Consider the following 15,909-nt stretch of genomic DNA (forward strand, 5'->3'; position numbering starts at 1 on the left):
TCCCCTCACTGTTTCCCCCTTAACTAAAACACGGCAATTAAAACGTCTCCATGGCAGCAGGGCTCGAAGGAGCCAACAGCTCAGTGAGAGACGCAGACCACAGCCTCTGTTGTAATTGAAACGGGGCCTACAGTCCTAACAGCAACAGCTACATTTATTTATTTTCAGCCGTTTAAAATGTCTGAGATCTTTGTCTTGGGGAGCTAATTGCTGCTTCCGACAGGAAGACAGTGAGTCAATGGCTAGTTTATGTACAAAGAGATTTTAATCTCTGATCCCCTTTCTTGTCTCGCGGTTATCAGTCACCAAATATGGAAAGTATGAGTCCCGTCCCGGCGTTGTCCCAACCGGAGAAACTCGACTTGCCTTTGCTGAGATCGGCTAAATATTTAAAGCGCGGCGTGGCAACGTCTGTTTTGTTGTTATTTACGTCGCTCCAGCCCATTGCGTCATGCGGATTATTTGCGGGAGAGTTTGATTAGAGGTCTCGGAAAATCCGCAAAAATGCCCAAAACTGTTCTTTCTTTTGGTGCTTGGCAAATGCAGCGTAGAGGGGGGAAGGGGGGGAATAAAAGAAAGCACTGGGTGAAAGGAATGTAATCATGCTATGCTCATGGCTGTCAGTGCACTGAAAGATCCTTTCAGAATCCCATCCGATGAGTCTCCCAGACCTCTCCAGTAAAGTAGAAGATGGGAAATGTCATACTTTCTCTCTCAACGACCACACACTCTCCGGACTAGCAGACCCCCAGAGGAGCAGAGGCCACTTCTGCAGTAACCAGAGATTTTTGATTTCTCTACACTGAAATTATTATTTTTTTTTTTTTATTAATGGTATGCATTCTAATTCCCTCCGTGTGCATTTTTACACTTTCTACACAGTTTCAGCACATGCACATTTTTTATTTATTTATTTATTTTTGTATTTTGCACTTTTTTTTAATTCCTTTTCAAATTTGCCAAACATGTGGCGAGACGAGATGGAGGCACCGACGACATGGTCAGTGAGCACATCTGTCAGCCAGCTGTGCATGTGTTTACACCTGACCTCAGCCAAGTCACCGTCTTGCACTCCTGTTCACTTTACCTCCACCCAACTACCCCCACCTCCCCTCCCCGCCCGCCACTGCATGTTTTCCTTCCTTGCTGTCGAGGAAACTCTTCTCTCAACTGAGCTCCTGCGGCATCTTGACAACAGTTAAGCCACCAAGTACAGTAGGCACGAATTCAACTGGTGTCAGCTCTAAAAATGTATAACAAAAGTCCAGTTTGCCTAAATTCGACATTCCTAATAAGATCCGGCGAAGATTTGGTGGAGGCCAGTGAAGCTCTCAAACATCCTCGGTCAATATCAGAGAACAATTTGCATCAGAAAGTTTGAGGAACGGAGCGGAAAGGTCAGGGAGAAAGTTCTGGGGAAGTTTAAGGCAGGGTTAAGTTACAAGACAAAATTCCAAGCTTAAAACTCGTCACTGTAAAGTAGAAAATGGGAAACGTTGTGTTTTAAATGTTGTTTCATCAATCACCCAAAAATGGAGAACCTATGGCTCTACTGCAAATCATGACGCAGCAGTCAACTCTGATGGCACGGTGAAGCATGATGGTGGGTTTTTTTTTTTTCAGCAGGGATAAAAGAAGTTGTAAGGGTTGATGGGAAGATGAATGCACTGGAAAAAAAGAGAATGGTGCTGCAACTTAAAAAACAAAGGCTTAATTGGTTACATGCAATTGAACTAAGTTTGTCAAACGTACTTTATTTACATTAGAAAGTTTAAGGAACGGAGACACTTTATAGATTTACTTGGATAAAAGTAATGTGATAATTTGAAACTAATTAACTCATTTTTTTTTTAAGTTGGATCACCGGTTTTCTTTTTTCAGTGTGGAGTGAAGGCAATAAGCGGCAACTTGTTTGAGGGTGCTTAAGACTTTTTAGTCATCCAGATGTTCGAGTTCCAGCAGGGTAGTAACCAAAGATGCAGCCAAAGATACAATGGAACCACTTGGATCAAAGCGTGTTCGTGTGTTAAAAAAAAAGTCTACTTAAAAACCAGAGAACTTAATTCAGTTGAAAAATTGGTGGCTCTATATCTGAATCTGACTAAACGTGTGCAAATCTGCTTGAGAGCGATACTCTCGGGAGTAGCATCGCAAATTAGCCACGGTCACAAGTGCGACAGTAGATGACATGTTAAATGTGCCACTTCTCAGATATGACCTACTTTGTGTGGGTCCATTTCATAAAATCACTGCTAAAAAAAAAAAAAAAAAGCAACAACAAAACACTGAAGTTTGTGGCGGCGACATGACAAAGCGGGGGAAAAGTTCAAAGGACATCACTGCCTCTGCAAAGCACTGCGAGGCATTGCTCCCTTTCCCCACAAGCAGATTACATCCAATGATTATGCTTCGGGCGCGCAACACAAACACTACATGTACTCTGACTTTCATAGGGGAATTTATGTCCTTTCTTTACACAAATGAAGCTGTTCGAGAAGACAAGTGTTTACTTCTGAACGGACAGGGGAAAATCTTGGTTTGACCGATTGCTAAACAGTGCAAATCACCATGATAAAAATGATGCATTAAAATCAGCATCCGATAAACACAAGTCAGGGCGTCACAGGAGCACAGACTTTGATACAAAGAGGGTTTTTCTCTCCTCTTTGTGTTTCTTCGCCGGTCTGTAGGTGGCCAACCGCTGATCCGGGTCTGGAGCGTATAGCGAGACGCCGGTTTAGAGAAGGACTTGGGGTTTTAGCTGTCATTTTGTGGAAACAAACAAATCTTGGTAATCAAAGTCAGTGTTTGGAGGAAGTCAAAGTCAAATTTCTTCTTCCCTACCAACCATGGATTGTTTCACTAAAGGAAATTCTCATTGTATTCTAAGTGGCTTTTTAGGTTTCTTGTTTACAGGCCGTGTCGTCTGCGTTGCGGTTTGAAAAGCGCTCTAAAGTTACAGCTGAGGTCGTCTAATAGAAACTACAGAAACGGCGCTCACTACTGCGTTTGTTTTGGGAAAAGCAAATCAAGTTTTCAAATTGCCAAACATTGATACACTGTAAATTTGCAACTCATGTATGTGACCTAGCATGATGCTGTAGTGGTGCAGTTAAAACGCTAACTTTGAACATGTGGAATGGTTTAGAGATGGGGTGTCGTTAGTTTACATAACTTTTCTTTTTTTTCTGTCTCTATATTTAATGAATAACGATGATGTAGAACCTGTTGTGTGTCTCGGGAATTTGTCAGCCTGGTGAAGACTAGATCATTTTTATTATTTTTTTTCAAAAGGTTCCAGCTCTTAAACCTGATACGTGCAAATAAGATTTAGAGTGAGAAATTCTGCTTTTATTCTCTGCTTTATGATGGAAAATAACTCAAATTACTACATTAAAAAGCTAGAAATACTCTTAAAAAGACTTTATTGGGAAGTCTGTTATTTGTTCACTGAGTTTTATTGCATATTTAGCAATGAATTGTTTCTATTGGCTCCCTTATTTAGCATAAAATTACTTAAAAACTGCAAAATTAGTGCTTGTGTGCATTTAAAAAAAATAAATAATAAATATTTTTGACTTAAATAGATTATTGTTGTACATGCTTTAAATTGTGATCCCATATTTATAAAAAAAAAAAAGAGAATGTAGTTTTTAAAAATGAAAAGCAGTAAAAGCAATGGAGTTATTCCTTATATCAGACAGTCGTTTCAATCCTAAAATACTGGCAGGTTTTAAACGCCACCATCATGGGGTCAGAGGTCAGCCCGAGCCGATAGGAACCACATGGATGAGTGCGGCCCGGTGAGCCACACAGTTACGGATCGCTTGCGTTTAATTAGCGGCCTTGCATGAAGCGGAGCTGCGAGTCTACCGCAAAAACACGTGAAAGATGTGACAGTAGGGGAGACGCGGCGCTTGGGGGAGGAAGCGGTGGGGGAACGTTGCCGGAACCACGGCAACGTCTCAACTCGAGACACAATGCCCAATGTGCATGCCAGACCCGCGGCAATTAGCTTCTAAGGTTCCTCCTCGTCCTGCGCCTTCTCTCTTTCTTTGTAATGTCGGGAGCTTGGAACGGCTCAACATAATCAAGTCAAGAAAAGTTTATTCTGTTTAGAATTCCATCTGGTTCCAGTGGGGTGGGGACTCATTTTAGCGGCGCGCAGGAGCGGTATGCAGTGAGGCTGCATGTACCATCCTACGTGGAGCAGTGGGAGGTGGGGCGGCGGGGCTCTCTGAGCAGACACCCAGACTCCTGAGCAATAGACTGTCCGACTGGTGTTTCTAAACACTGCTCCAGCAGCTCGCCCATCACTCAGCACACCCTGTGTACCAGCAAAATGTGTCCCTCTGGCACTCACCGCGGGATTCGAGAATCTTAGCCATCGCCCTTTATTTTTACGTCTTGTTTTTGAGGGGGGACTTTTTCGCTGCGTCTCTGCGGTTCAGCATCCGCTCCGCTCAAAGCCCTGCCGGGGCAACGACACCGCTCCGAGCTGTGATGTTTTATGACCTGGATGCTGATTGGATGTGGCGACTCGGATAACTGACTGCGCAGTTATTCGAGTTATTACTCACAAGCAAAATTCAAGCTGCAGCAAAAGGATCCCCTTTGCTTCAGTGTTGAATTCAGAAAAATAAAAGAATATATATATATAGACAGAATTGAGAGAGAAAAAATTTAGTTAACTTATGAATAACTCCACTTTTTCCATTTGGATTTGATACCTGGCTTAAAAAAATGTGTCATGCTTTTCAAAAATGTGTTCATTCCGTTCTGCCAAACTTTGCTTTGTTACAACCACAGACATCCCTGGTTTTTATTGGGATTTTTTGTTTGTTTGTTTTTGTGTTTTGAGGTTATTGTACAGCCAAGTGCAGAGAGGGAAGGGCATGATAAAACAGATAGAAACTCAGAGATCTAGGAGATACAGGAAGGAAAAACAAAAACAAAATCAGACTGGCAACAAACCCACACCAGGAGTACACACTGCGAAAGACTGAGCAGTGAAGGCAGAAAGAACAGGAGATGTCATCAGGAATGGAGGCTTTATTTATTTATTTACTTATTTTTTTCCTTAAAAGTTATAAAAGTGTCAATTTTCCACAGTGTAATAAGCCACAAAAGAGGTCAGCTAAATTAAACTCTTAATTTAAAAAGGGATTTAATGAAAGATTAACTGGGCAAACAAAACACACACAGCTCACAAAACTGACCTAATAAAGACACATGAGGGTAGCTTTTACATAGCGGTTTGGCCGAACCATTTACTCACAATAGGGGGAAAACTGTTAGTCGTTATTACAAACTAAATACATCACCTGAACCTGCTGATACCAGCAGGGCAGGCGTGTCAAACTCAGTTTCATTTTGATCAAGATCACAAATGTTCTTAAAGGGCCGGTTGCGCCAGAATGTATTGCTAAAATCTATCTAACGAGCAGTTAAAGTATGAATAGATTCTTAAAATGAAATAATGTTGGACATCTTTTCAGTCGCTCCATTATTTCACAACTGTTTTTGGGATTTATGGCAATAAAAATGAAAGTGTTTGTGGTACCACTTTACAAATATTTGCACTTACGTAAGATGGTAAAAGCGACTTTCTTTTATTACTTACCGCATCTTTATGGATTTTAACTTTAAATCAAGTGAGGTTGAGGCAGCTGTTGAGTGAAAGTCAGAAATAAATTCGTCTGTAGGTGAGAGTGAGCAGTCTCTTGGATACAGTGTTTTTCACCATTTATTTCCAAAAGATATGCAATAAACTTGTAATTATGTATCGGCGCAAAGAAAGTGCAGGGATTTGTTTTTATGTCTTTGCGTGAATTTCCACAATAATCCACAGGAAAGTGGAGGGACTGATTGTAATTTGGCAGTAAATAGATTAAAAAAACTGCTTTGATTTGTTTGATAAGATAACATTTAAGCACTCACTGTTATCTTGACTGTGTCCCACATAAAGACACAGTCTTTATGTGGAGGGCCACATAAAAAGCTATGGCGGCCACATTTGGCTCCCGGGCCTTGAGTTTGACACGTGTGCCGTAAGGTGTCATGCCGGTGTGCATTTTATCTGGAAGAATGGCTGCTATGAAAGGAACAGGACTGTGAGAAAATTTTATATTTGGCAGAATTGACAACAAAATGACAAAAAAACAAAAAACAAAACAAACTCAAAATCCATTAGTTTGTGATCATTTATTATAAAGTCATGGATAATTGTGCAATTTCTACATTCGTACATAAAGAAAAATGCACATGAACAAAAATGATTGGTAGTTTTTCATCTTTGCGTATAGAAATACAACTCAAAGTGTGGTGCTTCTTTGTGTTTTGGTAGCTTACATTCGTCACTTAATTAGAAAATAGGGCTCCATGTTTATTCACTTTCAGAAAAATAGTACAAACCTATCAAGAACTGGCCGTCCACCTAAAAGCTGAACCAGGAGAGCACTCAGCAGAGAAACAACCAAGGTATCCATGGTAACTCTGGAGGATCTGTACAGATTCTTCCTATCCAGGTGGTAGAATTTGTCGTCACTCTTTGATCAAAAGAAGAAAGAAGGCACACAAAAAAGCTGTGTTTTCACCTCAGCAGAAGCCATGAAGGAAACACAACAAATATCAAAAGTAAATAAATAATAATAAAAACAAAATTTCCCCTAGTAACACCACACCCACTGTGAAGCATGGTAGTGGCCGCATTATGCTTTTCCTCAGCGTAGCTGGTACAGGTTGACGGGAAGATTCATGGAGGTAAAAGGACCTGAAACTCAGAGTAGAAATGGAATGGTTTAGCTTATTAATGTGTTAGAATGGTCCAGTCAAAGTCCAGCTCTGATTCCAACGCAAAATTGTAAAACGGAAGTCCACACATGCTCTCCAGTCAGTCAGCATCAGCTTGAGACATTTTGGAGAACTATCACAGTATAGGAGGCTTGATGCACAATGATTAGGGATGTTGCTGCTTTCCTCGTCGTTGCGATGCGTTGGGTCCATGTTGCCGGGACATAAAACGCGACTTGTCTTCCGTCAGGCTCACATTGCAAAAGGAGGAAAAACCTTTTCACGTCTAGCTGAAGAAATTGAGAGAGCTTATATACGAGCTATGTGGGAATTGCAGAGTCCAGTAGTGATTCAAACCGGTTAAGAAAAACACGCCCTCACCTACTAAGTACTGTGTGGGAAAATATTTTTTTCTTATATTTTAAAAAAAACCACAAAAAAAACCATGCTGGTCAGAGCAGAGCGCCGTTCTTGTTCATGTCTCGGAACTGCAATTTGTCATTTCACGTTCAGTGTCAGAATCTCACCCGGCGAGAAAAGCCGCCGAATCCCAGCTGACCATAAGTAGATTGTTTATAGTTTCGCTAATTCGATTTTAGAGCGCATGATGGATCACGGACAGGGGCGGCAGTCACACAGCCTCTTCCTTCAGGCGTTCGCGCGTTAGATTATTTACAGTCTTACGGCGAAAGTGTTCTGTTTTCTCAGCGAGGAGGATTTTTGTGTGCGAGTGTGTATCTCATTACTACAATGTTTTTTATGCTGAACACACAGCCAGGGGGGATGTAAATATCACTTATGTGTTAATGTTTCACCGTCAGGTTTTAATAGCGCAGGGATTTTAGTTTCCTGTAATTAATAAACTTAAACACGAGAAAACGCTGCAAACGGCTATTTTTAACAGCAGAATGTGAATCAAAGGGAAAGAAATATTAACAGAATTAAAAATAATAATAATAAAGAAAATGACGGATATTATTGCTCGACGCAGATGCACAGCTTAGGAATAAATAGCAGGGGAAATAAAAGCAGTCATTTATCCTCCATTTCCAGTTGTTCCGACCGTTTTTCCTTCAATTAACCTGAAGGCGAAGTATAGATTGGTCATCGGCAAATGCTGTTATTAATCTCTGTCTGCAGTCTTAACAAATGAAGGGTACAATCATATGGAAACAATCTGGCCCCTGCCCTCCGAGAGACAGAAAACAGAGCCAAATGAAGAACATCCTTTCTCTTAAGACCTGTAATTTGTTTTTATTACCTATTAGGTAAAACACCTCATTTATCACTGTCAGGGCCTTCACAAAATGATAGCTGTCCGCATGTAAATCAGCGAACGCGATGTATGGCTCAGAATTAAGTGGGCCCTTTCTTATGAAATGCTCCACTCTGTGGGCTCAGTGACCCAGCGAAGCCACCCACGTCCAGACGTTTTTCTTTTGCGAGGGCTGTGCTGGAAAAAGCGAGCGGGGAACACTTCAAAACAGAGCTGATTAAGCACAGGCCCAACTGTGTGTTTCTGTACGCCACACAGGAGAAGCCAGGCACATGAAGGCACGTGTGTGTGTGTGTGTGTGTGTGTGTGGTGCAAAACCACGCTTTAACGCTGAATAATTTTAAGGATAAGAAAGAAAAAACAACAACTAAAGGATGGAGAATAAACTCTTTTGGTCCTGGCCTTGTTTTGTTTTTTTTGTTTTTTTAAACAAACACAAAACACATTTATGCTTTAGTCTTTTAAATCCTTCTGACTTCAACGTTTTTCATCTTAGAATTTGAAGTTGCAGCTGATAAAATTTCCTTCACATATAATCAGAGGTGGGCAGTAACGAAGTAAATCTGCTTGTACAGTTTAGTTGAAAGCAATCATTACTTCTGTTGATCGTCTTTGTGGAGTTTGGAGTCCCTTTTATTCCAACACACTGTAAAATTGCACACTCCACCGCTATGCAGTATGTGGCGATATGCAGCTGTAAACGGGTTGCAAGGAGAAGAAGAATTTCTTTTGACAAGTGTTGCCTTATCGGTACGTTTTAGAGGGGTGCAATGCTACAGTTTTGGTGTTGATCCAATACCAAGTCAATACAGTGCCAGTATCACCGATGCCGATACTTTTAGCGATAGAATACTTTTTATTAAAGTTTAATATACGATCAAACTTCTCAAATTTGTGTTCGTCTGGTTTTGCCTTTGAATTGTTTTGTTCAACCCTATGACAGAATTTGGATAAAGTTCATAGGATTAAAGGACTAATGTCTCAGCCAGATCTAGAGAAACTCATCCATGCGTTTATCTTCAGTCGTATTGATTATTGTAACAACGTCTTCACAGGTCTGTCCAACAAATCAATCAAACAGCTGCAGCTGATCCAGAATGCTGCTGCTCGCTCACTAAAACCAGGAAGATAGAGCACATAACACCAGTTTTAAAGTCCCTCCACTGGCTCCCTGTAGCTCAAAGAATAGACTTTAAAATACTGTTAGTTTATAAATCACTGAATGGTTTAGCACCACAATACATTAAAGATTTGCTGCTGTTGTATCAACCTTCCAGACCTCTGAGGTCTTCTGGTTCTGGTTCTGCTCTGCATCCCCAGAACCAGAACCAAACAAGGAGAAGCAGCATTCAGCATCTATCAACCACAAATCTGGAACAAACTTCCAGAAAACTGTAAAACAGCTGAAACACTGACTTCCTTTAAATTTATTGACGGAATCTGACTTGATGTTGTTTTTATTGTTGATTCTATGTTGCACTGTATTTTTGTGTTTGATTTGATGTAAAGCACTTTGAAATGCCTTGCTGCTGAAATGTGCTATACAAATAAAGTTTGATTGATTGATTGATTGATTGATTGATTGATAGGTGTCTACAAAATACCTTCGAAACAAATTAGGACAATGAAAATTGAAAAAAGAAAGTGAGCTTTTTAACCAAAGACAGTCCAAAAACATCACATTAATATGAGAGCAAATGCAAACAAAAACTCCTTTGCGTAGAGAAACAACAAAACAGTGTTTCTGGTTTGTTGTATTAGATTCTTTTTTTTTTTTTTCTTTTTTTTTCAGTGAACTTATACAAACAACTAAAATGCTCAGGATGAAAATTTGAACCGGTGACTTAACATGAGGTCAGCGGTTCAAATCCATGCCTGGGCAAATATTTGTTTCTGGACAAAATACTTCACCCAGCATCCCCTTTGTGGATGGTTCTGGACAGCGGCCAGTGCCCCTGTAGAACTGGTGCCGGAGAGATTACACTAAATCCATTTCTTATGGTGAAATGTGTTGACACAGAACCCGTAACTAATTGCTCCCTGAAATATTGAAATATTCACCTTTTTTTTGTGTGTTGTTGTTTGTCCCATGCTTTTGTTTTGTGTTGTTTTGGTAAATCTGGTCTGAAACCGCCACGGTTCCCCATGTATAAATATGTTGCTGTGATTGTGGTTGTCTGGAGGGACCGCAGGTGCAGAATGGCCACCGCGCTTCCACCGCCGAATGCGACTGAGGGGTGAATGAGCGATGAACGAAATTGTAAAGCATCTTTTGGCATCTAGAAATGTGACGGTTATGTTTGTTTGTTTTTAAAAGCACATAATCCAGTACTTTAATTTAATTAGTTATTTGACTTTTTACTTTTTCAGATTCGAAAATCTTGTGATATAAGAGCTTTTGATGATTAAGTAGCTAACATCGACTAGTCATTCTGTCTGCTGCAAACAATTCAAATATACAGAAAATAAAAAGAATATTCTTTATCTCTGTCGCATTGAAAGTGACATTTTTTTTTAAACTAATTGTTTAGATTTTTGACTGACAGAGAAGTCAGAAGAAAACTGCATGCTCAATAAAGAATAAAAAGGGATATTTCGCTGTTTTTTGGGATCTAGACCCTCAAACTGGTGTCTTGTCTAGTTTAAACTGGACCCCCCCGTTTCTTAAAACATCTGTTTGAGATGTCAAATAAAGTCTTGAAACTCCTACTTTGGAGATTGTTTTTTTTGCGTTTTTTTTTTTAAACCAAATAAATGTCAGATATTGGGACTTTTTTTAAGAATCCATGTTCAACGTAGTATAATCCAGTCCAGATTCTACAGTCTGTGTTACAGATTTGGAAGCGTAGCTTATCTAACTCGGTCCATATGCAAAAAAGTAGTAAAATAGACCTTTAGCACAGCGTCTAATCAGAATCCTCCTTCAGAGTTTTATTGTTAAATGGTTTGTGACACAAACCCCAAAGCAAATCTATATGTCAGTGTAAATATTTTCAAGATAAATGTTCAAAGTGTTGTAATAATTGAAGAAAAAAAAATCAGTATAAAGTAGTGAATTTGAAAGCAGAAAATTTGTAGCAACAAGGATTTTTCTTCATGTTTTCATAAGTTCTTGCATTTATAATGTCCCAGGTGTGCATCTTCCATAACAATCAGTATATGTTAGTATATGCATCAGGTTATTTTGTGGTAGTTAAGTATTTTATAAAATATGTAGGTGTAAAGTCATAGAAGGTCAAAAGACAAAACCAATAATGATTTTTTTTTTATTTTCCACTGTTTCCTAAAGCTTTATATTAATACCTGTTTGGATTTATTTTGGTTCTAATCCCCGTTTGAGCCCAACGAGTCCAATTAAATGAATGACACTTAACAGATTATGATCTCCAAATGAACCAAAGTATACTAACTTTGGTTTATTTAATGGTTTTGTTTAATGGAGTCACATAACCATAGTTTTTAGTGTCGACAAAGATCAAAGTATAGTATCATCCCCAGATATCTAAATTGACACGTAGTCGGCGCGAAATATCTAGCTATAGCGGAAACCATTATGTTGAAAAGCTGTCAAAAGTAAAACAACCAAACTGATCAAATGTAGTACAGACTCCTTACAAAATTTCAAATGAGATATTTAACTTCAGCTATATTCCCTTACATTGTGCACAACACTCCTCACTGACAATGGGGAAACTCGTTTCCAGTGTGCTGCCCCCACCCCATGCCTCCCTGGATGATGAGCCACATCCCAATTATATATGAGGAATGCCCTGTCTCATAAAACCTCCACTTATTTGTGGAAAATCTTTTCCCAGTCTCCTTTATCATTCAGTATTCACCCCTTCACCTGTCCAGGCCACCATTTGGTCCTCTGACCCTGCCGTCCCTCTTCTAGCGTCGTTAACGCTCAGGGAGTGATGGGGCCAATCTGAGCTGTGCCAAGCTATACTATTCAAAGTACATGAAACGGAACCATCCAATATTACTGCAGAGCATATCAGTCAGTCTGGGACCCCGCTCCAGAAACGGGGACCACACACTCTTTATTAGAGCCAGTAAAACGTCCCAGAGATGTGGCTGGACTCTGCTTTCTGCTTAGCTAACATGAACAATAGTAGGATTGTGCTGCTCCACTCGCTTTCTTTTTGTAGGTCCTATTATTTTTTTTTCTAGCATTTGTTATTCTCACTTAAACTACAGACTGGCTCCACGAGTGGGCCACGGCGTCTCCGAACCGAGCCCTGCTCGGGCCAGGAAAAACCCGGTGGAGCCAGACGAATAAAAAGCCAAAGCGCCGACGCCGCACGGCTCCCAAATCTGGTTCCTGTCAGGGGTACATCAAGGGAACACCCGCAACGCAATCTCTCCAAACGTTTCCCTCTTCCTTTTCTTTTTTTTTTCCCCCCGCATCTCTCTCCACCCTTCAAGCGATACGTCTTACAGATGACTGAACCATCGCCAAATGCTCCCAGAATCCTTATTCTGCTTCTCTCTTCCCCCCACCCTCCATCTTCCATCTCTCTCTCATTTTTTTTCTTCCTTTCTTTCTTTCTTTCTTCCCCTCACCGTCTTATGTCTCCATGTTTGGAGCCAGCCCACATGGATTGGGATCAATTTAGGGTGAAATGATAATTACCCTGTCACTTTCAATTCCGACGTGATGAAGTGAGAAACAGGAAATGTAATAAACATAAATGGAATCTCACGCTCTTATGATTCGGGGAGGAATCGTATCTGGGCTCCACAAACTCGGCCCGACTGTCAGCTGCGCGCCGTTCCTGCTGGGAGGCGGCTGCGTGCTCATGCCCCGTCTCACACCAAACTGCTTGTTAAAGCATTTCGCTGTGGATAATTGCAAAATTCCAGTCTATACGCTGCTTTGTTTGGAACTTCATCCATGAGAAATGATTTGTGTCACAGGCTTCCAGAGGAAAACTCAGGAGCTCTCTCTCGCTCTCTCTTTTTTATTTTTTCCCCCTCCGTCCAAAATCTTCTACACACATTTGGCTGAATTTGATTCAGCCCCTTTTTCACTCAAGCAGCTCTAATATGTTTGGTGTTAGCAGATCAGAGATAAGAGCCGGGCTAACGGTAGCCGGCTCTAACCCTGCCATGTCGGCTGTTCCTCAGCTGATGTATGGATGTGATTCCTGGCGGGGCCACGGTGCGCCGCCTGGATTTGTTTAACCCAGTGGATCAGCCTTCAGACGGGAGCACGTGTGCAGGTAATGGCTGCCATATGAGGCCAGGCCTTGCAGATGAGCTCACATGTGTGAGCTAAAAAAATAAATAAATAAACTTTGGTGATCCAACAACAAAATCTGCAAACAAACAAAACAAAAAAATAAGAAAGTCAATATTCTAAACCGTGCTTCCTCCAGCAGTTCACTCAGAGGTTAAAGTTTTGAATTGCGAAAATATTTTGATTTAAGCACGGACTAATTCGAGGCTCTGTTTGCTGATGTGATGCCAGCGTGGCTTTGAGCGATCTGCCCCGGTGAGATGTGAACCGTTCCAGCACAGGGCAAAAGGCGAAGTTTGCTGAGCGGCGTCTGGATGTTGGTCTGGAAGGGACGACCCGACGGACTGACCGGCCGGCCGCAGACTAACAGGACAAACGGCCCCCTGTAAACGGCGGTGCGCTGGAACTAATGGGACTTTCCACCACGCATAATCATCCACAGAACAAATAAATGTCTTCCAAAGATTAAACACAGCGGGGGCATCTTTGGCTTTTGCCACGACCACCCAAGAGGTCACAGCGGCTCCCGGTGACGAAGTTCGCAGACGACCACTCGAGCAAAAATACCCGAACAGCATCCTCTTTCTTTTTAAACTGGTAACTTGTTGAAAACCAACACTTCCTGTATCCGGATCAGCACACTCATAAAACTAAAATACAGTTTGGTTTGTTCCCTTTTTCTTGTACCTGTAAGCATGAGGGCCTGATTATGTTGGAAACAGGCAGAGCAAATCAAAAATGGGGCATCTGAGTAAAAATGACCTCCAGGATCTTGTTTCCAGTGACCAATGCTGCTGATCGGTCACAGCAGGTGTGAGCTCTTTCAAATTGAGTTTCAGAAGTTTGTTTTTCTTTCTAAATCACGTGGTAGCCTGCGGGGGTGATATGGACTCATCCGGTTTGGAAGTGAAGGAGGGTGGGACAAAAATTTCAAAATGGTCCTCATCCAGTTGGGAGTCACTTGACTCTAAAATTTGACAGATTGCGACTCCAGATCAAACTAGGGTCATTTTAAATGAGCTCCTCCACTCAAAAGCCGTATGCATGCAAACGGAGAAAATTAGTTTTTACGCGTGTTTGTGTCCATCGTATCACCCCTAACACCTGCATGGTGTTTTTAAGAATGAAATTCTGATAAAGCAACAACAAACAAACAAAAAAAAAAACATGTTGAAAACACAAACTTAAACTTGTTATTGTTTTTTACGTCATGAAATTTTGTATTATGAATATGCGAACATAATTTCCAGTCTCAGCATCAGCGACACATCTACAGAAAACTCCTAAAGTTTTGCTTTGGTGTGCCCCCCCAGCCCCTCCAGTCGCCCGCCCATCACAAAACTTCCTACTGGCGCCCCTGTTGAGCTCTGAATGTTTTGGTGATTTAAAATGTCTAATTTTAGTCTCTTATTCCATCTGTTTTACAATATGGCTCACTGGGGCAAGTTCGGCGTAATTTTTTCCCCCACCATCATGTTCTAAACTGAGCAGCATGGCTGTAAATTAAATTGTTCCCCTCTCCGTACAGACAGAAAACTTTGCTTGTACATTTTCCAGGAGGGAGCTCGGAAAGATGTGAAGGGGCGCTGTCTCGCAGGCAATTATTAGAGGGTGAACTTAATAAATCAAAGCAGCTGTTAGGCAGACCATCTTTCCTCTTCAACGCGGCGATTAAACATCCATGAGAAACGCAGCTCGAAAAACACGGGCGAACAGCAGGACACGGGGGAAGGTGTGAGGAAAAACTGTAGCGGCTCGTCTCGTGGGGCTAATTTCACTGGTAATAAAAGAAGCGAACTGTGTTGCTGATATTTCAGTTTAACCTTTTTCGGTGTGAGCAGCTATCGGGGAACATCCGCCAGGGAGCTTCTCGGCCTGATTTATTACGGCGGCCCACGAAGCAGCGGCCACAGGAGCAGCGAAACGGACCCCGGGGGTTTGATAACGACGCTTAGCGATGAAAAGGCCGCAGCTACCAGCGGCTACCCTCCCGCCTGCACTTTACAGAGAGAGCAGAGCGGCGGAGACCGCTCCGAAACCACACCGTGCACCTGGACCCTTGCTCTGCCTCGCCAACTCTCTTTCCTGTTCCTGTTTCCTGTTATGACGTGTAATTTGAATTACTTCTCTCTCCGGCGTTTCAGCTCCAGAGCAGGTAAAACGGTCATTCAAGCACTGAAGCCACCTGGGACAACAGGTTGAGCAAAGCACAAGGGAGTTGGTGCTCTGGAATATGTCTGCGGACAAATTAGTCTGCCTATACTGATTACTACGGCCAGCCTCCCTCCTGGCAAACACAACCTCCTCCGTGTGACAGCGTTGCAAAGAAAAACACTGTCAGCTTACATTATGTTGTGACATTTTGTTTTTGTTTCTTATGACGAAGCCGTGGCATGAGGGGATAAGCGAGTAGAGGAATTGTGCAATATGTTTTAAAAATAATTGCCATTCAAACTGTATGAGGGGGGGGGGAAGTATTTTAAAAGTTTATTTGACCAATAACCTTAAAAAACAACAACAACCAACAAACATGTACACTATTTCAATTACTGATGTGACAAATAAAATAAGTAAGATGTAGTTTCTGTAATTTACTTTT

The 15,909-nt window shown here is 41.4% G+C and overlaps 1 protein-coding gene across 1 annotated transcript in view; it reads left to right on the forward strand.

Annotated features, from left to right (window-relative positions):
* The window catches only part of runx2b (RUNX family transcription factor 2b), a 163,943-nt gene that overhangs the window by 43,878 nt on the left and 104,156 nt on the right, over window positions 1-15,909 (forward strand). The gene's annotated exons all lie outside the window — the stretch shown is intronic.

Source organism: Gambusia affinis, linkage group LG22 (assembly GCF_019740435.1).
Source record: "Gambusia affinis linkage group LG22, SWU_Gaff_1.0, whole genome shotgun sequence".
NCBI lineage: Eukaryota > Metazoa > Chordata > Actinopteri > Cyprinodontiformes > Poeciliidae > Gambusia > Gambusia affinis.